The sequence below is a fragment of the Varroa destructor genome, unplaced genomic scaffold, assembly GCF_002443255.2.
Source record: "Varroa destructor unplaced genomic scaffold, Vdes_3.0 BEIS01000003.1, whole genome shotgun sequence".
Lineage (NCBI taxonomy): Eukaryota > Metazoa > Arthropoda > Arachnida > Mesostigmata > Varroidae > Varroa > Varroa destructor.
The window spans coordinates 18,790,802-18,816,248 of record NW_019211456.1 but is presented as its reverse complement, the minus strand read 5'-3'; the positions used below and the strand labels follow the sequence as shown (position 1 = coordinate 18,816,248).

The window sequence follows — 25,447 nt, the reverse complement described above, 5'->3', positions numbered from 1 at the left end:
GGAAACTACAGCTTTCACCATCATTTTGTCACCCTCAACCCAGCGGGTGATATTTACCTCTTTAAGGTCTTTAGCTGCATCAGCGAATTGTTTCTGAGTCATTTTATCACCATCGAGGTAAACCATCGACCGTACTTCTTGTCCATCAAGGCGTTTTTCCATAAATATTTCGCCTATTTTGAACGTAATTACAGTTGTCTTCAACGTTGTGACTGTCTTTATAGTCCATCTGTCGCCATCTTTACTAATCGTCACGACAGGGGTGGCTGTCTCCGCAAACTTGCGCAACATAAAATTCACTCCAAGTTCCCTTAAGAAATTATCGAAGTTTTCACTGTCAGTTAACTTCCATTGGCCAATGAATGCAGAACTCATCGTTGATTCTGTTTTGAAGCGAGCAGCAGTTAGGTCAGCATTGACGCTATGGACCGTTGAGCTTCTAATATTTCATAAGCATATATATGGCGTCAATGGCAAGATCGCTTCTCGCAACAAAGTTGTCACCGGAAATTCGAAATGGTACCGACATCATCTTGCCTATCGGAAAAAAAAAACGAATTAATCAGCAGTTTTCCTAAGACATTGTTGTGGCAGGCAACACCCCCAAGGACGCCGTGATTTAGGAAAGGAAGATTCGGCCCATATTGCAAGTTAATTATGCAAAGTGTGTCATAAAGTGAAGCTAAAACCGAGGATATACGTTTTTTAAACATTAAACCGTGCCATTATGTGTACAAAAAGAATTTAAGACAGCATGAAATACAGAAATATTTATCTCTTGCATGATCGCGCAGGGGGTGGATAAGTAATTAGCATTACATTTCGTTTACTGAGAAACGGATCGTTTTGTTTGTTTCTGTTTTGTTGTTTGTTTGATTCTGACGCGTTTAGTCACAGTTTGAAGTATCTGATATCGTCTAGGTACGGTGCTCTACTAAAGGAAGATCGACAAATGTTACACTTTCCTAAAGATGTAACATGAGGTGAGGGTGGAACGGAAAAGATCACTGGCGGAAGTTCCCTGGACAGACACCCCTTTCAATGCGTTCGACATGAGGTACAGAGCTAGAGTTAATCCAAGAAAACGAGTCGCGCTATTCCATTCCATAGAAAAAAAAAAAAACAATAATATATAAATAACAGTAGATTTGCAAATTTCAAGAAACAACGAAACTAGGCCAATAGATACATTGGCAAGCCAGCAACTGGTGCTGTTTTCCAAATAAGGAGAACTTTTTACGATAGCTGCAAACATGTATGTATTAATGCCGTTGTGGATCAAGAAGAAGCCTTCCTAGACCAGTCTAGAAGAAGGGACCATGGTGCTCCGAATTTGCATCCCAGATCTCATGCATTTCGCATCCGCTATCACTAATCTCAGCTGGTTGCTGATTTATAGTTTCTGCGGCTATGAGTCAAGTCTAAACGAGGGTCTTCATATGTGGTTTTGAATCCAAAACAGCAGCACCTATGAGGGGTAAGCTCGTGAGAAACTCTTAACATTTGAGAAAGTCATCTATAAAGCTACATAAATGCTAGCATCACGTGTAAGAGACTTGTTAATATAACAATGGCTTTAAAAAGTATTCGCTCATTGTACTATTGATCTACTATGAACACTCTTCTTCACGTTCAAAGCTATTCGGATTAATTGTACCTGGCTACCTTTTTTTTTTTTTTTTTTTTTAACTTTTATCCTCAGCGCACCTGCGTGTACAACAGTAGGGCGAGCAAGTGTTTCATGAAATTACTGAATGACAGCTTTTGTACGTAGCCTGTTATAGTAATACATTGTATACTACGGTAAAATAAAAAAGTTTTTCATTCAGTATAGAATCTTTGCTCTGTGTACTTTAACAGGTTATGTACGTTTTTAAGTTCTATATAATCCAACGAGTCTAGTCATTTGCCCTTCCTGCACTGCTCGATTTAATTTTGTTTTCGTCTCTTTCGTGACCTGATATATGCGAAATGCAGTCGACCTTTATTAGCGTCCGGAGAATCCGGCTATCAGGCCAGCGCCGGTCTGCACCGTAAGCCAAAGACAAACACACAATATATTTTCGTTGTTTATTTTTTTAAACTTTGAGACTTTGGAAAAAAGCACGTGCAGAACTAAACGGAGGGCAAAAAGAAGCACGATTATATTGCGTCCTGTAGTTGGGGCGTATTGCTACCGTTACAACTTAACTTAGTTCTCCGACTGGATACACAACTAGACAAATTTAGGTGAGATGTATTTCAATATTAGTATCATTGTTATTATTCGAACTTTTTAATGCTTGAATGACTGATGTAATCGATAACAATTTAGTGTTATTCCTGACGTCCTTGAATTTTTTTCACCCCACCTTTCTGGGTTGAGTAGTGATTTTCGGATAAGGCCCAGAATGAATTATGCTCGGCGTCAAACGCGGAGCTGTTTTCAAGCTTTTCCGTGGTTTCTCTAATGTCGCTAAATTGATAAGAAATCCAGTTATCAGTTTTCTGAAACATGTTTTTTCGTAATAACGGTTACAATGAAAACGTTCCTCTTGTCAATCGGATTAAAGTTACTTACACCAGGGCACAGCTCTGGATATCTTTGTACTTTATTAGTAAGTTGGAGCTGGGTTTATTCAGTCGATTTGTGTAATTTAAGCATAGGTGTGCCGCTTTAGCCGTTTGTTTAGATGACTGTGGAGTTAACGAAGAAGACTGCGAACGAACTGCGATTGATGGATGAACACTGACACGTAGGTGAGACCTTGTTAGGATCAATGAACATTGCTCACTTGCAGGATTTTACAAGAATAGGCCTTGTGTTGCTGTCCATTTAGACAATCAATGAGAACCAGCTATAAAACGCAAGGAAAAGGACGTTATTCAGGCGAATACAAGTGGTGCAATTTATATCTTGTGGGGTATTTCTTGTCTTTGAAAAGTTACTTCCCATCGATTCGACTATAGCATGCATAGGTGGGTTTTCTGTAATATAAACAGTTACATTCCCTTTAAACTAACATGATAAACAATAAGTTAATAACGAAATCTGACAGCGGGTAGCAGATATAACACTATTGACTAGATCTGAATCAGAGACGACTGACTTCTTGCACGAAGAGGGACATAGAATTCGATGATTTAATGAAATATTTCAATTCAATCTCATTGAGGTATCAGAAGCTTGCCAAATGTAACTTTCGATCAGTTGAGATTTATAATTGAGATCCACTCAGGGCTTTCAGTGATAGGAACTTGAGCAGACAAGTATTAGTATCAATAGTTATATCATAATCTTTCTATAGCTGCGTACCTTTTTAATCCCTATATAATGTTTGGCTTGTAAGAACTAGCATTATTTATATTTGCCCGACTCCATGTCTGGCACACTCTAACGAAAACAAAAACAGGGCAAAGATTACGTTTCCCTTTTCGCGAGATGCTGATCAACGTAATTCGCTATATTGTATACAACCATAGATTTGAGACGGATCTATTTACGAGCGATGTGAAGTTGTCGTTCTTGTTAGTCCGGTATACATTGTATATATATATATATATATATATATATATATATATATATATATATATGGATTAATTGTTGCGTTTGTAATTACTATAGAGACGTATCCATCTTCGTGTGAGTCCATCGACAGTCAGTAGAATCGGTTATGAACGTACGTGCATACAGGTAAATTAAGCATTAGCGCCATGGCATAGAATTTCTTGAAAAAGTACGCACAAATACCACTACGCGTTTAGTTTTGAAACTTTGATATAGCCTCGATTTTAGGAACGAGTTTATAAATAACTGCTTCAAGCAGAGTCAAAGGTAACGCATATACTATTTTAACATATTCGATTTAACTAAAGGAATCGCGTGGCAGTGGTGTGAGAGGCTTGCTTTAGTCGTAGGTGAAGTACGTTCGCTCTCTGTTTACCCATAGGAGAAAACTGGAATCACCTGTACCAATTTATTATGTCGTGACTAGGTCCAAACGGTTCATCGTATCATGCTTGTGTGTGTGTGGGTTTTTTATTATCGTAAGATTCTGGTTTCGTTATGTGATGCTCAATGTAACGTATTGGTTTATATCAACCACAATACTTTATCTTTATTCTTCATGTATCTGTGAAAAAAATATATTGTAGACATTGATTTAACACGATCATGATACAGCCTCGATCCTTTATTGCCGGGAAATTTTATTTCCGTCTCCTCTCACCACTGCGATAGATGTTGGGCCATTTTGTTTTCTGTTTTCAGCGGGCACGAACCTCTGCATAACGTTAGTAGATTCATTTTCTTCTCTCTAGCCTGTAGTGATCAGAACTGTTTAACCTATAAGCCAATTTACAATGACATATATTTTTAGTTAACTTCGGCTATGTATGCACCTTGTCTTGCTAGTTTGTTGATACAAATGATAGAATATCTTGGAATACGTTTTCTCCAGCCCCTGTTGGATCCCTCCTTTTTTCTTGTGCGCTTCATGTTGTTTGGTCGATTTAGATGCGCCAAATTTTACCTTGGCGTCTTGAAGTTATTGCTTTAGGACATAGCTATTTTTAGGACAATTCGGATTTTCGTTTACTCTTCTAAATTCCTTTACATTTTCATTTGTGGTTTTTTCGTTTTGAATTTTTGTTACATTAGCACCCTTCCTCCGATCCACTACTAAATTACTGATTTAGCTATTGCGCTCCAGCTGTATTAACCAACTGTAGCATGCGTCATCTATGGCGGACCTAGACCAACCTAAATGGGTAGGCAGGTTCGTAAATCGAGCAAAGCTATCATGTATTGCGTTGTCTCAGGGCGATGAACTCGAACCCTAAATAACTGTAGAAGTGCTGTTGCTTCTCTTCGAAACGGGATGACCTTCACCTTTGTTGAATTAGAAGCGACTAAACAAACGTCAAAAAACGGTACGGAAATTACTACTGACTAACAGTACGACGCCCAGTCATTGACATTGTGTTCGTTCGTCGCCAGAGTGAGCCTATCATTTTCGCGGACAACGACGTTTTTTACGTACGTGAACTCTGGCGTTCCGCTTCTGTGACCCACTGGGACGTCTGGACGCATGTGGCTTTGTGCCATTCAGAGAAGCTCCTTAGCCAGTGTTAATGCGAGACTATGCGATAATATTGCGGTAACGGTGACAGCATTTTTTCAAACAAACTAATTTAAAGCCGCTGATTGCTGGAGCGTTTGCACGACCGTTATCGTAAGCTGATTTAGCATACGTCTGGTTGAATCAGAAGGCAGCTTCAATTAATAGATGAAGATGGAGAAATTGCTACCAGCAAGATCGGAGGGGCCTACGGAGGTTTCGCGGTTACAAGACCTAGCGCGCATGCTTCATGGCTTCCCTTTAGTACTCAAAACAGTCCAAAGTCGAAATGCTATGAGAAAGTGCAAACCGAAGATAGGTCAAAAAACACTGTTTTTTTTTTTGTTAAAAATGAAAATAATATAGCATTCGTTATCTCCTGCAAGCTTTCGACCACCCACGAGGGTTAGGCCGCCGACGCCAATAACCAAATCAGATACCGCAACTTATACTTAAGTGTGACGATACGGCTATCTAGGCATTGCATTTATGGACTGGTACATATCAGTTTATATTTCTCCCATGGAATATAGACTTTTTTACAACACATTGCGTAGACACGTTGTTCCGTATAGAGAGCCAGCTGTTCGATGCAACGCCTAACAGCGACGCGTGCCATCATAAATCAAAATATGTAATTTAGATCAATGATTCGCCCAATTTTATAGGTGTATTACGAGGGTTTCTAATAGGTTCTCTTTTCCTAGTGAAATTGCTCAAAGTAATCTTTCGGCAAGGACAACGGAGCGGATTTATCATGCTAAGTGAGAGTTTCTTGCCTTTCTTCGTAGGGCGTGAATTTAGCTAGAGGAAAAAGCGGAACATAAACTGCGCAGAGCGTTTAAGATCTCGAATTTTTTGAGTCTACAAGCTCTTACTTACCAATTTTCCTTATACATTTTTTCGAAAATGCATTACGTCTCGTTGTCTTCATCTGTGGACACATGTGAGGTACATATGTCAAAGCTCTATAAAATGGGTTTGAAATTATACATACTTTGCTTTTTATTTGTGCCTGTATTGGAGCTAATACTCGTGTTCAATGATATCAATAAATGAATAAAGCAATAATCTCAAACTAGCTTAAATGAGGCAACGTGTCTCGTTGTAAATACGCTGTGTTGCTTCAAGCTTTAGGAGGAAAACACGCCAATTGCTATCACGTTTAGGAGTCTGTCTATAGCCAATAGAGGCTAATGTCTCCGAATGATTTGTCCGTTAGCGATTTGAATCGTCCTATGCATCGCGTGCGTATGTAGCTGCTGTCATTGCTGGTGTTATGGAAGAGGTATAGTAATTGCCCAGACGAATACCATGGATGGCATAAATGGACACGAAGAACAGGCGTTCAAATAGGAGCAGTGTTATTTTTAAGGTCAAATAAAAGGATCCTGGTTGACTCTGAGTAATGTCATGTCACTGAATGTAGTATTCGTGGAGTTTCGTGTGGCTTCTTCGAACTGGTTCTTCATCTCAGCAAAAGGTATGTGGTCTTCCGTCCGTTACTAAATCAATTCGCGAACGTTCTACATCCTATAGCCAATGAACATTCTTCCTGGCAGCCTTACTTTTCTGAAAAAGGATCTGTATGACGTGGTCTTTGCTATATTGCATCAGCTAGCCATGAGTGCGGGCTACAGGTTCGATGTTCACCGTAACGGAAGCATTTTCGAGCTACAAAACAAGTCAACGTCTCTCTTTTCAAACGCACCTTTACACACGGAGTGAAGATTGTCTGTTAGTAGATGAATAAAAACAAGCGCCGCTAGCTGATCTGCGTGATAAAAAATCCAGCAAATTCATTTTAGCATCCACTCTAAGCACGGAGTGGTGAGGAAGTCTCTCAGCCATGGCGTTAACAGAAAGCATCTGCCTGCGTACTATGACAGGAACGTATCAGTTGTTATCGTAGCCAATCCAGCACATCTGTTTATAAAACTCGCAAAGATTCGAGCTGTTAAATATAAAAACTGTTGATTTACAGTCGCATTTAGAATTCAAGCGTTTATAGCTCGGCTATGTAAATCTTGTTTCCGGTAAAGCAGTCATCTGTCCATCTAGCTGCTACCAGCCAGGGATCTGAAACATCATGTGTTTATCGGGATCTCTGTTGGAAAAGTCACAGAACTGAATTGTTACGCCCTGCGCAGACGAGATGTTTTCGTGCAAATGGGTGTGACTTCATTTGTTTTTCTTCATTTTCCGCTCAACTTTAAAAGCTCTAACAGCAACTTTGCAACTCTTTGTTTTTGTGCTACTTTAAGCGCCAATGTTTTAGCATTTATCAACACTCAACTTAAACCCGCTCACTGTATATTAGAAACTTCTAAAACATACACGTGGAAACTAATCCAAAAGGGTTTGCTTTTTCAGGAATACATGTCAGCACTTATAAAACTATTCTTCTAGTTAATGGGATAACTGGTTTCGGTTGTAGAGCGTTCCGTATAGGACGCTTCAGCCGATGTTCTATGGTCCCATGATGACCTAACCCGACCATGTTCATTCTTCTTACTCATTACCGAAGTCGTGGTTTTGCAATCCGAATTCTTCGAACAACTGCTACTCGCTGTTTAATTGTCAAATCATACATGGGTCATAAGCTAACTACGTGCCAGTAGGGATGTTTAGCTAGAGCAAGCCAAAGTTTAGAGTAATAAAATAATGCGCTTTTCGATTTTCTGCCTTAACACGATTTTCAGATTCATTAGAAAGTGGTTAAAGAGTAACATGTATCCCGTTAATGCGCTCTGCAAATCTAAACATTGCTTCCGATAAAACGAAACGTCTTTCTTCTTATTAACTTGATTTTCTTTTAATAAGTCCTAGTGGTAGAATTTAAGCCTCAATGCCCATGGGTAAATATTTTGAGAAAGTTTAATGCTGCGATGCATTGATCTTGATAAGAAGCCCTCACGATCTGTAATTATAACTGCATTGTAATATCTGAATTATGACCGAATTATATTATTATTTCTAGTCATTCGTGGCCATATACCCATCACGACACCCCTCATTGTCCAAGTTGCAGCCCGGTGGACAGTTAAACGCCAAACCCTGCCGCAATGCTTATACATAAACAAGCTTCTGACACGCACACATAAGTTCTCCCTGTGCCGGATGTAGTAAGAACCGATAAACTCATGCGCGGCATCTAACCCTTCTGTCCTTGCATTGGAAGCACAAACCGGAAGGTCCAGTTAACCTTCTACGGCCCCCGCTTCCGAGATGATTCTTCAAAAAGAAAAACGTATGCGTCATAAAGGCAACAATAGTTTTCCAGCTGGAGATCCGTTCCATCGGCTATGTAGAACGTTAACCATGCAAGTGGCTAACGCGCCACGGCGGCTCGACGGCGCTCTATATATCTTCCCTAGTATCATGATGTTGACCCGCGTACATGGACTTTTTGGCTTAATTCGATGACCAATTACAATTTCGAGAAGGATTTTTACATGATCACACTAAATGAGTTCTGCTTAGTTGAACAAAAATTTGTGTTAGGTCAAAGAAAAACTCAGAACGATATGATGGTACGTTTAACACCTACGGCTAGTTCGAGGTAATCTAGAGGTTAACAATCCGTTCCGCGGCAAATAGGATAGTTTAGCTTAGCTGTATCATGATTGAAAACGTACGGATACGGAGACAACGAGTACGAGCTAGCAGCAAAAAAACATTGTAACTATGTTAAAGAACCCTCATCGCCCTATGTAACGTAATAACAATAACTAAGATAATGGCTAACCTACAAGTACAGGATCCTTACGGGTTTGAAAGAACAATTATGAGGACCTCTGCAGCGTACTTGATTATGCTTCATTTCCCGACTTGTACGTACTATTTCGATTCCTGAATTATTCCTCGTCAGCCAAGCAGAGTCAACAATTAGAGGTGATATAAATTTATTTAAATGACTACACACAAGTGTAGGGTGCAAGCCTTCAGCCAGACATGTTTAAAGCTCTTTGTTTCATTCTAGCACTTTTTCTCCGCAACACATACTCCAATATCGTTTGGCAAATACTCGTCAATTAATTCTCCTTTCAAAAATCGGTGTTATAGGATATACGTAAACAGATTAAACCATCCTATTGTGACCGCTCTCAACAGTTTCTTCTAACTATAATCGTTCAGTCAATCGAAAAATCGGCATCATGATGCATCTCTAAGGTCCCTGACGCCGATGACTAGGCATTTGAGCGATGACCATCAATGGAAGCGCGTTAGCAAAGCTTATATGCGCATATACATATTTAGTCGGGCCGACTAAGTCACTCGACGTTTTCCCAGGCGAGTATTGCACTCCCGCACGTGGTCCATTTTTTTTTCACGTTGAAAATGGCGGTATAGGACATAATTGCTTGCTTATGTAGGGCTCCAGATCGTTCTCTTAAATAATTCCCTTGGAAAAACCTTTGAACGATAGAGTGAGAGACATAATGTTCAGCAACAGTTTTACCAATGGAAATATTTATAAGGCTGTGAAAAAGTCTGCACATTCAAGCTGTAACTGGAAGTATACCCATAACTTAATTTCGCTGTAGGGCGAAATAATACCTTTTATTTTAGCAAATCGAATACCGTCATGGCTTTACGGTGTCCTCTGTTGCGGTGCCTGCGGAATTAAGTAAACCTGATAATATCCAATATTGTAGTCCGTTTTCTAGCATCGATGACCGTAGCTATGGGCTTTCTGCGCTGATAAAAAAAATTACGCAACACGCTAAAAGTATAAACGACTGAGAATAAAATACCTAGATAAGAGGCGACGTCTCTGTGTAAACAAACTGCTATATCATAGTGTTTATATCTACTAATGCTTACAAAATGCTCGATAGTATAAGTGCAAGGTGAAGATTTAGACAGAGCTCCCATATCTTTTTCTATGATGAATCTACGTACTTTACGCCGACGTACGAGGCTCACACGCGCTGTATGTCATAGATCTAATCGTCTTTCAAAAACGGAATCAGGTCAAAAACGAGAATAAGTTGTTGATATTTTCGATAGTTTTCTTGGGCAAGTTAGAAGTGTACAGTTCCTTTCATATAACACTAGACTAACTTATAGCCCAAAGATTCAAATAAGTTTTTTAATATTCACTACTGATACACATCCGAATTTTCGCGAAAAATCCGCCCTTTTTTTTATATGTAATTTTAGACTACATAGATAATTATGTACATTAATTTAATATAAATTTCACAAACTGTGCATAAACAAGTGTGCTTTTGACTTCAATTTGGTAAGTTCTACCTAAATGAAGCGTGGCTAATAAGTGAAGCAGTCGAGTCGCATATTTTGTTAATGCCAAAGAAAGATTCCTTAATGTTTTCCTTATTATTTGTTTACTTTTTATAATACCAAACTAGCAACTTTCAAGTCAAGTCAAATATTTTAGAATGTCGGACAAGAGTTCCGTCAAGGATTTCAAGCCATGGGTATTGTATGGAGGTTTAGACTTAGTCTCATTCTACTGAGTAAAAAAGTGTTAAGACAGTCTCAAAGGTGCAGGTGTTTTTTTTGTTATGACTGCTTGTGTCTATATGTCCGTTCGCTGGCATACAAAGGTCCATTAGAGCCCCACTGTTAACTGTGTATATCGTGTTGGCCTGATGGTGCTTTTGCCATTAACACGAGGCTCGAGAATTTCAAGGTGACCGAAGCATTATTCTCACCTGTAAAAAGACTTCTTTTTCTGCCGAATCAACCTCTGTTCAAGAAAAAGCCTCAACGGAAACCACGACAAAGAGAAGACCAGACTATTTCATCCTAGAACGCTTTAGGATGAAATAGTCAAGCATCCCATGGTGATTGTCCCTCATATACTGTGTGTGTGCTTTGTTGGGTGAATATGTTTCGCTGTCAGGCGCCCATCTGCACATCATCAAGATGTCAGTTGAAAATACGCTAGCTGAACGGATGTTCTATCTTCTGGAAGGCCTCGATTTTGGCACCGGAAAATAAACCTTCCTGGAAATTTCTTTTTAGGAGGACCAAGGTGCCAACAAACTGATCTCTGGTTAAAGTAGGGTTGTGCTTCTATATACATTTCAGTACTCTCTTCTACCTCAAAGATGTTAAAAAAGTGATGCGAGGCTGCGGCAACCTCGTATTCGTGGCGCCACCATGGAAAGCGACAAACTGCCAAAAAGTGTAGCTAAAGGGATTGTGGCTGGATGGTACTGCTCACCTATATTCAAAAAAATCAGAGACAGTGTGAGCTTAACATCTGCTGTTTTTCAGCAAACGGATGAATATTACACGAGGTCGAGGATAACGAGGTCAAACCTGGCCGACAAACAACTGCACGAGGTTCGCGACACGGAGTCCATCGTCTCTCGTATGGCAAAAGCCCTATTCAAACGCAGCTATCGCCTCTTCTTTTCTAGTTCTATGCTGACATTCTTTAGAAGACAAAAAAGACTAGGCCAACAACTCAGGCTCCAAAGGGTTGACTTGGACTTAGGTAGGATGTGGGTAAGCGTGCTCTAGATAACTCGAGCAGGACGTAAGGGCAAACCGGGGTTAGTTATCACAAAGAACGTCCTGCTAGATCCCCGTAGGACAAAGTCGGAACAAGAGGGCATGCTCTTGCGTGGGAAGGGGCCATTGCACGTAGAAGTAAGCTTTTCTTTTTGCTGTTATGCACACGCACATCTACGATGAGACATGCGAAGGATTCATAAGGTCTCTTTTTCCATTCGCTGCTGCAGTTCCTTCAGGAATATCCTTGCCTGCATGTAATGAAACGTGAGTGTCTTCCGTTTGAAGACTGCCTAAATGAAGAAACGTATAGGCAACACACGGAGTAGCCACTTGGTGCAGGCACGGGTGTGGCGTGGACTAGATGGCTCGACCAAAATACCGGAAAAGGCTTTGCCTTGAATAATATGAACTGACTTAGAAAACGGATGCAAAGAGCTTCAAAGTATCCCATCTGAGAAATAAGCGCTACGTATGCATTTTTGTACGAAGCCCTCGCGTACACACACGCAGGTAGATACTACGACTCTCCTCAAAGGTAATAAAGTCAACAAAATAAACTTGGTATAGTTATTTTGGTTTGTAGAATCTTACTAGATCTACACTAAATACGCAGCGTTCGGCCAATATGTTTTCGCTCCCCGGGATTCTAGTAACTCGATTTGCTAATCGAGGACGCGTGCCGAAGTCGAAAATCCTTGAGGACGGGCTGCTTATAGTTAATGCAGTCACCTAATCATGAGAGCAAAAAAAACAAGAGGTGCCCCTGAAAAAATTGTATAAAACCATTAATATAAAAGGTAATCTGTATCACTGACAACACGTGTCATTTAATTCAACCTAGTTTTCTACCATAGCGGTTGTAGAGGCAGCACATTTGATGAGAATTTATAGGTTGCCTAATGCCAACATCGTTTTGATGCTATGAACGCAGTTCTCCTAATAGTACAAGAACCAAGATTATTCCAAGAAAACAATATATCTTACAGATGGCGATGTTTTAATATATGCTAACAAGCGGATTTTTCTCAACAAGCGTCTTCAGTTGTTATCCGTTTTGTTGTGGTATTACGGGGTAGAGCGCTTACATTGTACGTTGCAAATGTTTCCGCCATTCAGAATAACTGAGCTAAATTTGGAGTAGCTCTACATTGGCTCAGTACATATAAATTTGAATTTCGGACATATTTTGAAGGCAATAGAGCCGTTTAGACTTCACTCCCTTGATCGCGCCTATCTAATACCTTATAATAGTTAAGTTCTCCGTACAGGTATCTCATATATAGACTTTGAAGTGCCAGAAAATTTTCCGCATATGAGAACTTCAAGTTATCGTTGTTCGCAGATGATTAGCGTATTGGTGTGTTTATTATAAAAAATACAGTACTGTGAAGAGGCGATGGCAGTCGACAAGCATAGGCACATTGGTCTATCGACTTAACAAATGTCGTCAGCGGTACGATCAGAGCTCATCGCGTTAGCAGAGTTGCATACCCTCATTTTGTCAATATGAACAAGCAATGTCGAGCACCTAGCAACGTAGCGAACAATAAATTATCAACATTTCGTTAAACTGACCCCAAACGAAGGCTTTTCAGTTATTGCAAATGCCTCACAGGGTCCGAGTAGTGCTAGTACACGTGCCCCCTTTAACTGGGGTCGCGGGGACGACTTTTTATTTGCTTTTCGGCGTTAAGAGCAGTGTGTCGACCGAATCTAATGCCGTTCTTAGCCAAGGTTTTGTGAACTTCGTCGTTCTGGACATAGGTGGCGCATTAACAGAACCTTACCTGACCCGATAATATCTTCCAGGCTGTGATGCGGTCGAAGAAGAGGCGACAAGCATTTAATATTATCCTATATTTCAACTTAATTAAATATCACGTCACATTTGAAGTGTGTGACGCTTCTTCTATACGTTTATTTACAGCTTGTAATAGTTCCATGCATACATAGGACTTTTGGAATACAACTATGGTAATCTCTATGAACTCCTTGTAATACGGACCCTGTGTTGGCTGTACATACGCTTAGAGATACGATTGATTTTATTCTTCCTTGATTCAGAACTATCAAACTGAAGTGAATTAATTCATGATAAAACACTGTTCTGCATAAGCTATAGTATTTAATAATCTCGTTGTTAGTTGATCTGAGTTTATGTCTGCTTTCTATGAGGTCGTTACGATTGTTTTTCTGCTGTACACACTATATTACTTATTGCATCGAAGTTAGCAGGCATCTAATTCGCTTTCTAGACACATACGCTACACGAACGCCTGCAAGGACTTCTCCTGGACCAAAGATGCCTACGAAACCTTTAAGGGTTTCATTTAAATTATTACCAATAGATTATATGCTTTAGCCGTAGCGACCATGTATCAACAACAATTTGATTTTTTTTTAAGTAAATTGTAAAATTTATCATTTGAACATACTGTCCTTGTTTAACAGGATATGTGGCGGGACCAATCCAGCTGATGCATACCTTTAGTTAAAACAAGTTGATAATATTGAGAGGAGTTATGAGCGATGTGGGCGCGATACACCGATGCAACGCAGAAACTTGCTACACATAAAAATAATATAAACAATTTTCTACACGACTCAACGAGATACGAAGCTGCTAGTACGGAATATTGAAGCCTTATGATTATAAACAACAAAGCAGTTTGTAAATGATGCACGAGGGCTATTTTGTGATTTGATTATGCTAGAGTCATAGAGGTTCTAGGTGCGGCACAAAATGCAAAGTCTACGACGGCTCCGCTCACCCATCATTGTAGTTTTCCACCGAAACGGATGTTTTCCAGACAAATTTATAGTGACTCTACGCATCAAAACCTATCCTGCCTATACTGCTCAAACGAAAAAACGTAACCATTGAGGCGCGTCTAGATTACTTTGACGAAGTTAAATCCTTCGATGGATGAACGTATTTGATATGGATAATTTTAACTAGAGTGCGTATGAGTGTTCAATTGTATTTTTCGACACCCTTCGGCGTATCTTCCAACGTAAATTTCCTGTCCAACTAGTGATAGCAATGGGATGGAAGCCAGGGGCAAGCGTACTGGTAATTTTACTGGCCGGGTTGACATCGAATAGAGCACAGTGGCAGCTGAAACGAATTCTAGAGCGAGATTTGCAGGTGATCACTTTATACGAAGGAGTCTATACAACGTCACGACGAACACCACCGGTGCCTCAGCTCAGATGCTTCTCGGGCTGTTGGCGGACTCCAAAGAGCGTCCAATGTTACAATCGCGGATGGGACGGGAATGGAAACAATTGGGAATGCAAAGCAGCGCTTCCCGACGGCGTAGTTTTCGGCCAGATGGAAGTGAATTGTGAAGGCTATGACTATCCAGATGACCCGTATATTACAGTCGGATCATGCTCCCTTGGCTACAGCCTCATAAGTCGAGACGCTTATCTATACTGGAATGGAAAGGGCTATAGAAACAACGCCGCGTCTATATTCAATCTGTTTTTTCATGTTGTTGTTATTATCACGGTGGTCATATTTATCTGCACGTGTTGTATGCCGTGGGGCGGAATTCGGTAACAACAGAAGACACGTTCAGGGTACGAACAACCCAGTGGGCTAACGAGGCTGGCAGATTCAAGGCTACTTAAATCAGAGACAACATTCTGTAACTACAATGTGAGATAAAATGTGCTGAAGCCTAGTGCGATAACAGATAGTGGCATGATTCAATGAGCATTTATCAAACAAAATAGTTTTAAGTGTTTTTTGCAGAGAACACAAAGATTAGTTACGTTTCCAGGTTTCATGTACAGACCTAGCTTTTGCATGCTGATTTCTCAGAACGTGTATACATACCTCTTCCATTTTTGTGATACCTTGAGTTAATTGCCATAGAAGTCATGTGTAGATCCCTGTTGTTTTGAACTGAACCATCGGCGGGACCAGCGTGCTCCCATCTGTAATAGTAGAGGTCGATTAATTAGCTATGCCATACAGAAAACAAACGAACTTATCTCGTTTCCTTGGGGTAACAACAACACACTGGCTGTTCCCACAATTTCTTCTTTGTCTGTCACCCCTACAATGCTTACTAGGAAACTTACGGAAAACTTGCTAGCTGGTAAAATCCAACGCATTGTCGACTGCTACTCCTTGTCACGGTTAGAGTATTGCGGTTTGTGCAGTGACAAACGCACATCGTAAGAAAAAAGCGTTACTTTGAATTGGTGTTTTCGCTTGCTTGTTCGTTGCTCGTTTCTGTCCTGGATGTTGTTGTGTGTCATTCCTAGGTCTCGAAGTAAGCGTGTCTAGGCATGTCTGACCGTCTGTGTTTGCTCAAGCGGAAGAAAGTAACGCTTGAGTTTCGACGGAGGTCCGAGGAAACAGAGTTCCTCATTCAATTCAACGCAAATTGAGCTCAGCACGTCTTATCTTCCCCAGGTCCGCCACATGGCGTTGTGCATATGTAATTACGCGTACTAAATACACGAACACGGGAAGCAGTTAACCGATCGGCCCACTGCCGTTATTATGATTTGTCTTAGTTTATATCAAGCGGACTATTCGGGACACAATTGCTTTACTTTGCGCTGATAAAGCAAAGTTGAATATACGTTCGACATAACACTTATACAGTTCAACCGTTATTTAGTATAGCATAATCAATTTATTGCAAGCGTTTCGTATGCGATTATGTATAAGGTTGTGGATTCTCTAGCGTTCTGGCATTAGATGCGCACCGTCGGAGATGTGTCCAGCGAATATAGGCCTGTTTTTAAAGTTTATGAAAAACCTATATAACGCTACGATACCACCAAAACGGAAAAATTAGGAATCAATTATCGAAAAGCCCGCAAGTTATTTCACCATAGATGTTACGGAACTACGTAGGATAACGATGGCCACAATAGCCCTATATTTACATCCTGTTTGGCATTTTGTGAATTTGTAACCTGGGCTTACCATCTGTGTAATTACAAAACGTAACCATGCTTTGCAGTTTCATAATAATAGTTCAATAATAGACTAATTTAGTTCAAGCAGGACCAGCAAAAAACTCTACGGTAGTTATTTCACTGTCACAGTTGATGCTTCTGAGCCCTGTTCAACTCGACCCATCTGCTGCCAGCCCATAAAATTTTACTATGCAAGGACATACCTAACAGCTGCGATTAGCAAACCCCTCCTACACAGGCTGTTTTGCGGGCTTTTGTATTCGCAGGAACACGCAAGGCCTTACTTTATTAAAAGAATGCTATAGGTCTATACATCAGAAAGTCAGGAACATCATAGCCGTAGGGAACGACTCATAAATGCATAAATGCGCGTTTCCGCCAGCCCGCTCGCATTCAACGCCTATGTTGTGGATAGGGTATAGTGAATAAAGCCTCACAGAGGTAGCCTCAGGAACGAGGTAGGGCGTGCGAGGTAACTGTTTAGGTCGTATAGTTGAAATAGGCAGGGGATAAAAAGAAGCCAAAGTAGAAAAGCATCATAATTACACTACGGTCATAGGGAAAAAGATCAGCTAGTTTCTATCGATTATTTCAAACTGAATTGCCATGAAAACTTTAAACGTCAATATATTTACAATATAATCATGTAAACGCTAATATCCTCAAGGATCTTGCGTCGTTGTATTTTGGGACCGTTAATTCCGGCGTGGCCTCGTGGGCTTCGATGGTCTCAATCACGGCTCCATCAAACGTATTGGATTACACACGCTATTCGCGTCATGATTGACTTGCGACAATAACACGCGCTTCATTCTTTTTTATTTCTTGTTCTAAAATCACTATACCTTTTTTTCGGATAATGCATTATACGTGGGTTTTTTTCTTATACGGTTGTACAGCTCCGCTGGCTACATTTAGATTGTGATCTGATTGAAGTTAGTACTTGGCGAGGATGTTTCGACCCGTGTGCAGACAAGGAAAGTGGATAGGATGTCGAATCCCTACCTGGACACGTTGATCGTGACTGGAATAGAAAAAGGTTCTTCGGGTAGACACGGGTTCTTATACACTTGTCTACGCCTACTGAAGTAGACATACTTCTACTTGTGTGGGTTCTACACTATTGGGCGTGTGTCATGAAGTATCGTGAAGGCTAAACAAAGCCTTATGTCGGTTTGGGGAGCATTATCACATGAACTGCTCGGTACCAGAATGTGCCGATCTATATTGGAAGGTTCCAACGATAGAATCGTATGGACAATAGATCTGCTTGATTTCACCCCCCTGACTAGCCATTCGTCACATGTCCGAACCCACGACTTTATAGCACAAAGCCGGATCACCATTTCTTCTCAGTAGCCTTCACTATGACAATATTTCAGCGGTCGATCTGACACAGGTTAGTAGTATTTTTGAATGAAACTGCGTCAACTCCGATCATTCCTGTACGGAAATTCTGGGAGCGTTGATCGCTGAGCTAACTAAGGCTTAGATCTAGCTTTCTCAATAGGATTCCGACTAGAAGGTAGAAAAAAAGCCATTTTGATAATCTAGTGGCTGAAACATTTACCAATAAGCAGTTTTGTAACGTTTAATGTAATTTATTTTGGAGTGAAGTTTTGGAAATAATTTGACTTCCTAGGGCAAAAGCATATGTTACAATTGTTACATTGATTGATTGATATTGATAAACAGACACAATGACTGAGAAAATTGTCTATAGATTTTTCTGCACAGTGTTTTTAGATGCGCAGTGATTTTAGTCACGGTAGCCTTGTGACTCTGTATTTTATATAGCTAATGGTGTTCAGGAATCAAGCTGAGTCCGATCCATTTTGTCGTGGATCTGTGTGTAAATTTTTAGATTGTTCTGTGTATCTAAGTTGTTACATTCATTTGTAAGATGTGAAGTGCAGCACTACGAGTATCTCATATTTTATATCAATTCCGAAATAGTAACCACGGGCCCTCTGCGTATGTTTAGCTTTAGGACCAGATCACTCAACCTGGGTAAGATGCAAGGTCCTATAAAATTACGCCTTGTTATGGATAAGCTGCCACATCTCTGCAGAAACTTGCAAAGTCACTTTAAGAGTGGAAATGGTTTCGACATCCTTCAAAGGAGAATACCAACAGCCGTAAATCCAATCATAATCAAAAGAAATATCTTTGAAAATAGTAAAAAGTGGCTAGACTAAGTAACTTTGAGCACGGGTTTTCCTCAGCTGGAAAACGAGGGTAATCCGGATAATAACACTAGCCATCTAACTCTTGTTTTACTCAATTGACTTATTTAAACTCCATACGAATAAGCCATATGAGAAACAAAGAGTATTGAATGGTCATTATGGCATTGTCGTCTTTCTATAAGTGAATTAAATATGCAGCAATAGAACAACGGTATATAGAGTTGAAGTGAGGAACAGCAGAGAAACAGGAGAAACTTTCTGAAACGTCAGCAGGCTTCATGACGTCTTGAAGTACGGGGAGTTGTCGAAACGTTGCCTTCCATCAAACGAGCTTGTATCTTGCACTTGTGGGCCGCACGCATATAGTAGCTAAACGACCGGTCATTTTGCTTGACTTTGCTAATAGCAGAGATCAAAACAAACCTGCACGTTTTGCGCGACATATGCATGCCTGCCAGTTATAGTTGGCGCTTTGCTGATTAACTTGGCCCTTGAGGCACTTGGATTCACATTTCCCTGGGGTGGCGGGCGCTATCCAGCTGGACGCTTGTCATATTCAGTCTGTGGTTGATGAGTTAGAATGTCATTGCACAATTGTGGGAGACAGGCGTTCCATAAAGAAGCACTTGGCATTATGCCACCCTCCAGCAGCAGCTGTGCCTGACCTGAAACAAGGGAACCGAAAAATACATGGGAGTTCCAGCCCTAACGAATACTTATGTCGTACCTTTAGCCATGATGCTTGGCACTCGTAAACGAAAAATCCTGAGGTTCCTTATTCCCTTCATGTAGCTTTCTTGCGTTTCTACGAAGTGTGCCCCTAGTGCAGCACGCAAGATTCCTGGAAGTATTAAGTCTAACTATGGAAAACCATCGGTGCAGATACTGAACCTTTTGATGCACAGATTTTATAGAGCCAGCCTGATTGAAGCTAAACCGTTTGAAAATTGCTTCAGCGGGTATCGTGTTAACGAAAACGGTGTATGAATCACATGTCAAGCTATGGAGGTGAAATATCAGCCTAAAACTCATGGGAGCAAGCATGAAATAGGACATTTCACGATGCATAAATACTTCAACATTTCTAAATATATTTTCAGTATTGGATTCTCTCAAAGGTAAAATATGTACACGCACAGACAAACCATACAACCACTAAACTCCCTCTTCAGATGGATCCTTTTTGTCGTTACCCACAAAAACCTTAGGCTCAGCCGAAAAGAACTTCTGTAGAGACCGTAAGACTTGAATTGCGCCCATTGGCTCAGATGCTTCCACTGCATCGGCGCACATGCCTGGCGTCAACGACTACCCCAAGTCTCGTTGGGCACAAAATAACGCCCTCGTTACCGTCTCTGCCGACGTATGTAGTGTGTGCCCATTTAGAAGAACAACAACGGAAGGCTCACTGACCAGTTTCTCACTGTCGAACATTGCGAGAATCCGTTGCAATGCGGGAGATGGTAGAACGGGAAGGGGAAAGAGCGGATTGGAAAGGCGCCACAAGGATCAAGAGAGAATCCAAGACAGATGGCGGATTCCACGCCCTGCTCAGAAAGTGAGTAGAAGCCAAACAAAGCGGAGACCCCTTCTTTTCGTTAGTCTTCGCGAGTACCAAGCAAACCGCTTGGTATAAAGACGATAGTGACGATAAGACAAGCGTAGATCCTATCGTTTACTTTCCTCTCTTCGCTGATGGAGTCGTTAGCGCGTCAGCGTAGGTTGTTTGCGGCCAGCAACTACCAGCTACCGGATACCGGTGGACCGTATTCTTGGATCCTTGCTATCTGGCGACTTGTATGGTCGGTACAACGGTTGTGTCGACGGCGGGGAGGGGGGTCTGGGGAGGAGAAGAGCACTAAGGCTCGTATAAAGGATGAGATATTTCCTTCTTCTTTGTGGAGAAAGACCCTTGGGACAACAGGCTACTGGGTTCGTCTAGTTGTGCAAAATAGAAACTCCCAACGTCGCCTCAAGCCTAAAGATACCTTATAAACGTAGGACTGTTGTGTTATTTTCTGTTTTTTTTTTTTTCTCTTTTTAGGAACACTCGCTCGAAACCGACAGAAATAACGCCTGGAACAAACCGTTGGCTCGAACCTGGAGTTGTCTCTCTGACAGTTAACTCCTGCTTTTTATAAACATATAAGCTGCCCTCAACAAGCTTGATTTTACACTGATTGTTCTTATAGTACATTTGGTATAGATGGCGGAACTCAGGAAACAAGGACATAGTTAAACGATATGAGTTTTGTCCTAATAAAGTACAGATACAATTTAGCATGTAGGAAACGAATCACGCTTTCGAGGCTTGAACTCGAAATACGTGGCTTTTGTCAGCTGAAAGGGTAGCAGGCCATGGCACCGCGTCGACGATATACCTATGAAATTGATCATTAGTACAAAACAGCACTGGAAATCTATGTAGTGTTAAAATGAAAAGAGTAAAAGTGCGGCTTGGCCTCAGTTTCTTATTGTGCTACAGTTTGACTTAAATAGACTCGTGCGACTTCTATTTTAATAATGTGCCTAACAAAGGAAAGTAAGGTCATAGACAAAATGAGTACACGATTATAAATGAAACACCCTAAAGCTAGGTTCCTCTAAACATTGTTAGGTGCAAAAATAGCATAATCATAGCAATACGTATCCATGTAATAGCGGAGATTTAGTTATGATTTGTAGGCACTACGTATTATAAAATAGAAATGCATTATTATTTGTCACAAATGATTTTTTTGAATCTGCGGGTTTATTCAGGTAAATTGCAAGGTGATTGTGGGGCGGTGCTGGTATTATGTCACCAATTTTTAACACATTTACAGAAACCATTGTATGAAAAAATAGTTGAGGAATAAATAGCTGTTGAATTAGGTGTATACCAGATCTTCACAAAGCGACCTAAATAAAGGGTATTTCAATGACGTGTCCAAGAGCGCTAGTGGATTTTGCCTTAAGCATGACTCACAATTGTCAGAGTCAGTAATCCAAAAGATCAATAGGTATATATTACTAATTAATCCCAACAACCATTCAAACGGATTCCTATTTGTGCTGTCTGTATACCGATCCCGTTTCAACGACCTACGTTCAACTGTTCGACTGTGTAGCGTATAATTAGAGTATAAAAAAAGTTAGATTTTTATCTAATGGTATTAAGATCATACAGATAGTGGTCAGGCTTTACGAACGATCCATTGAAGTATTATATTTAAAAATGCGTTCCTTGAGGGTAAGAGACCTTTGGCGGTGTAATATCTCTTAAATACTGTCGAGAGTCGAATGCCAATTATGAGAAAATTTTTGCTATGAAGAGGTCAATAAAAAAGCACTGCGCCGCCCGGGAATCGAACCCGAGTCGCAAGAATGGGAATCTTGCATGATACCACTACACCAGCGGCGCGCGTGCACGTGTTGGCCTTCGCAGTAACGTGGCGAAAGAGGTTGACAGCGTCAACAAACATGGTGATACCTACCAGTAGAAAAGAGGAATCATGTACCCTGAGAACTGACAGGTTCAGTACACTGTGTCTGCTATTAGACTCATTATCCTTTTATTAGAATCATTGTGAATATTGTATACTGGTATGCTGGCGCTGTAAAGGTATTCATAGATAATCGATTAGTATTTTTTTCATGTGTACTCGCAATAAAAGTTAGTTTATGTAGTGCACGTTTTTTTATGTTAATGGCCGATAAATGGAAACATGAAAAGGCCTTGTCTTATGCTATACAAACGATTCCCACATATTCTTTTTACTTAGGCCATCAATAGGGCATTCTTCAGAATATCGTATTAGTTCCTAGTACACTTATTTCGATTATTAGAAGCAGTTAATTTATTGCAGTGTTTTTTTATTCTTAACTGATTTCGCTTGAAAATTCACTGTTTGTTCTTGTTGTCAATTAAATCTGAAATATTGTACCAGTCTTAAAAACACCTACAACACAAATAACGTAAAAACAAGTGAGTCAATCTAACAGAAGTCAAAAAGAGCTATTAGATGATTCCAGTAAACGTTTCGTAGCATTTTCTTAGTCTGGATACTTGTCGTTAAATTCCATTCTCAAGCGTGGTCCAGATAGTGCTGGGAACGTAATTCTGACCCGCCATCATCTCTCTGCGCTAGTAATGCTGCAATTGAAAATTTTATCAATCGTCAACTTGTTTAGGGCAGTCGATTAACGCAAATGTTTGACGTCGGGAAAGCGGAAAGTTCCACTAGAACCTGGCTGTCGGTCCCGGATACCGTCAGATAAAGATCGGAATATCCGAAACGAAAATTTTAATATTTTTCAAAAAGACGTTGGCTAATATAAAAATGTTTTATGGAATATGCCGGTGTAGGAATTATGGGTTGTCAATGAAGCATAATACAGTAGAATCTGTATTATCTGAGAGCAAATTACGTATAATAGTATACGTGTCATATCGTTATCTATTTTAAATATTACACGGACTGCTGGGCCGAATCAGAGCCAGGTCTTTGACTAGAGCAGGGAATAATGGACTGATGAGAGAACAGACTGATTGGAGAAAGGCTGTATCTGGGTAGGATCAAAGGTAAAGTGGCGTAATTTGCTGGTAGATATCCTGGTCGATACGGATTCATTGCTACATTTGGTAGAACACCCTGAACGTACCTGACCGAAACCCTAATTTATACAGCCTTTTTTTTTTTGTATTAACATGCCTTCAATTGATTGCACGGTCTTACGTTACCGAACGCATCTATTAGAAATACCTTTTTCTCTTTAAGCAGATTTACAAATGTCTTGTCGAAATATCTAAGCCCTGCTAAAGTTTAGTCACAAGAAATGAAAAACGAGATCTGTACATGTTGAAAGGGTTCGTGAGTTTGCCGTCTTCGGTACCGATATAAGCATTGCTAAACGCATGACGACTGGGCACATGAACTCTTCATTTCAGCGGAGCCAGTACCTACGTGAAACCTAAATTAAATTACAATCGCGTTAGCAACGTATTAGTTGCGCGTTGTAGTTTGTGCACAAGGTCATACCATGAGAAAATTTATTTCGATGCATATATAATATGGTGCTTCCATTGAAATTCACCATTAAGTGACAATTTTATAAAAGCCTGCAAGTTTTTTTTTCAATAAAGGGGTCGTTTCAGTTGTATATAGATGAAAATTAAATTGTTTTTGTGAGCTTTTTGCATATAGTACATACACATAATATCATATTAGCTTGACCTAATCCGTTTTCGTATTGTCTACCATAGCAGAAAAGTCAACAACCGAATCAAGCGCCGATAACGACCCACAGGGTAATAGGGAAAAAAAGCTAACAGAGACTCACGCTAACGTCACATCCAAATCGAATCCATTAGCTGATGGAAAACGCAGAATCAACCTAAACCGCCGAGTGATTTGATGGAGCATCGCCCGCTATTTTAGCTCGTAACATTTTCTAGTGATCAGTTTTTAATATTTTCTCCTTTGCTGAACGCATTAGTTGGACAAGTAAACGCTGAAGCCTAAAGCAACGAGCCTAATCCTCTAGACTATACGTTTTCGGTGTGAAGGCGACGATAGATTCTATGAAGCCTACACCTTCATGATGATGCTTGAAAAGAAAGCAGATAAATTTACGCCACACTGAACTTGCATCTCAAATGATTTAATGATCGAGCTAAAAACAACCCGAACTGATACTTTGCGGTGAGTAAATTCAATCGACGTCCCCTTACTCTCCCAGGCTAGCTACAAGAGCTCCAACCACAATTCGATGCAAATAAAGCGTATCTTACTTCTGAAAGTTAAGTTCACTTTTCAAATCATGAAAATTTACCCAGAGTTCTCAAGCAAGGTACCCTTTTTAATTATATGCACAGAAAACTATATGTTTCAGTATTGCGAGAACGAGACCCCACTCAGCCATTTTCGTAGCAACAATTTCCGTGAGTGTCAGAGCATTGAGAACTAACAAAGGGGCAGGACGTGCCGCTTTCGTAATCGACATGATGTGGAATACAAGATGCTGTTGATTCAACGAAGTTCCTGTTAGGTTAATACAGTGTACTTATATACCCAGCAAGGACCCCGCACCCAAGCAGATTGACAATGATTTCTGTGATATAGTATGAGTACAAGGACACAGTGTGCTTACTCGCGCATTGCCACGCTCTATTATGTATAGCCCTTCAGCAGACAACAATTGGTTAGAAGAACCATTAAAGATAAGCGATTAAGCGGTCATAGACGCTGTCGGAAAGCGCACGAAAGAACGAGCACGCCCATCTCATCAGCACTCATGCTATATGCAAACATGTTCCGTATTCAAAGTACGCTGAATGAAATAGCCAGTGTTGGGTGGCGAGAACCCATCTACACACAAACATATGCATGAATAAATCAAATATACGCCAAGTATGTATTTTTTGTAAACAGAATATCGAAGTCTACCGTGTCGAATGGACCGCGGCCACGGTGAACGGGAAAGGTTAAAATACTCTTCGAAATCATTTCCCTAATTTACAACTGACAAGGTAGTTTCTATGAGTACGGTCGTGTGGCCTGTTTGACCCTCAAGTTACCAGCTAAGGTAATGAAAGTTTCATTTAATCAAAAAGTAACTTTACAACGATATTCAACTTCGGATACAAGCATCTAACCTGCATGCCATCAATATACAACCATTTCACAAATGATCGTAGCTGCCCTAATGTTATATATAATGATTTTTAAAGGAAACCTGGTG

The 25,447-nt window shown here is 40.4% G+C and overlaps 1 long non-coding RNA gene and 1 other non-coding gene across 3 annotated transcripts; one reads left to right on the top strand and one right to left on the bottom strand.

The window, feature by feature from the left end:
* The first annotated feature begins 525 nt into the window (after positions 1-525).
* Positions 526-11,956, top strand: LOC111247985 (uncharacterized). 2 transcript variants are annotated; one of them, XR_002672351.2, is made up of 4 exons: positions 526-664; positions 892-1,477; positions 6,322-6,582; positions 11,819-11,927. It is a non-coding gene; the product is annotated as an uncharacterized LOC111247985 (long non-coding RNA). The 2 variants fall into 2 exon arrangements; XR_002672352.2 differs by lacking the exon at positions 6,322-6,582 and having other exon boundaries at positions 11,819-11,956.
* Positions 11,957-22,056: 10,100 nt separating this feature from the next.
* On the bottom strand, positions 22,057-22,127 carry TRNAG-CCC (transfer RNA glycine (anticodon CCC)). The gene has a single exon. It is a non-coding gene; the product is annotated as a tRNA-Gly (tRNA).
* Between the last annotated feature and the right edge of the window lie 3,320 nt (positions 22,128-25,447).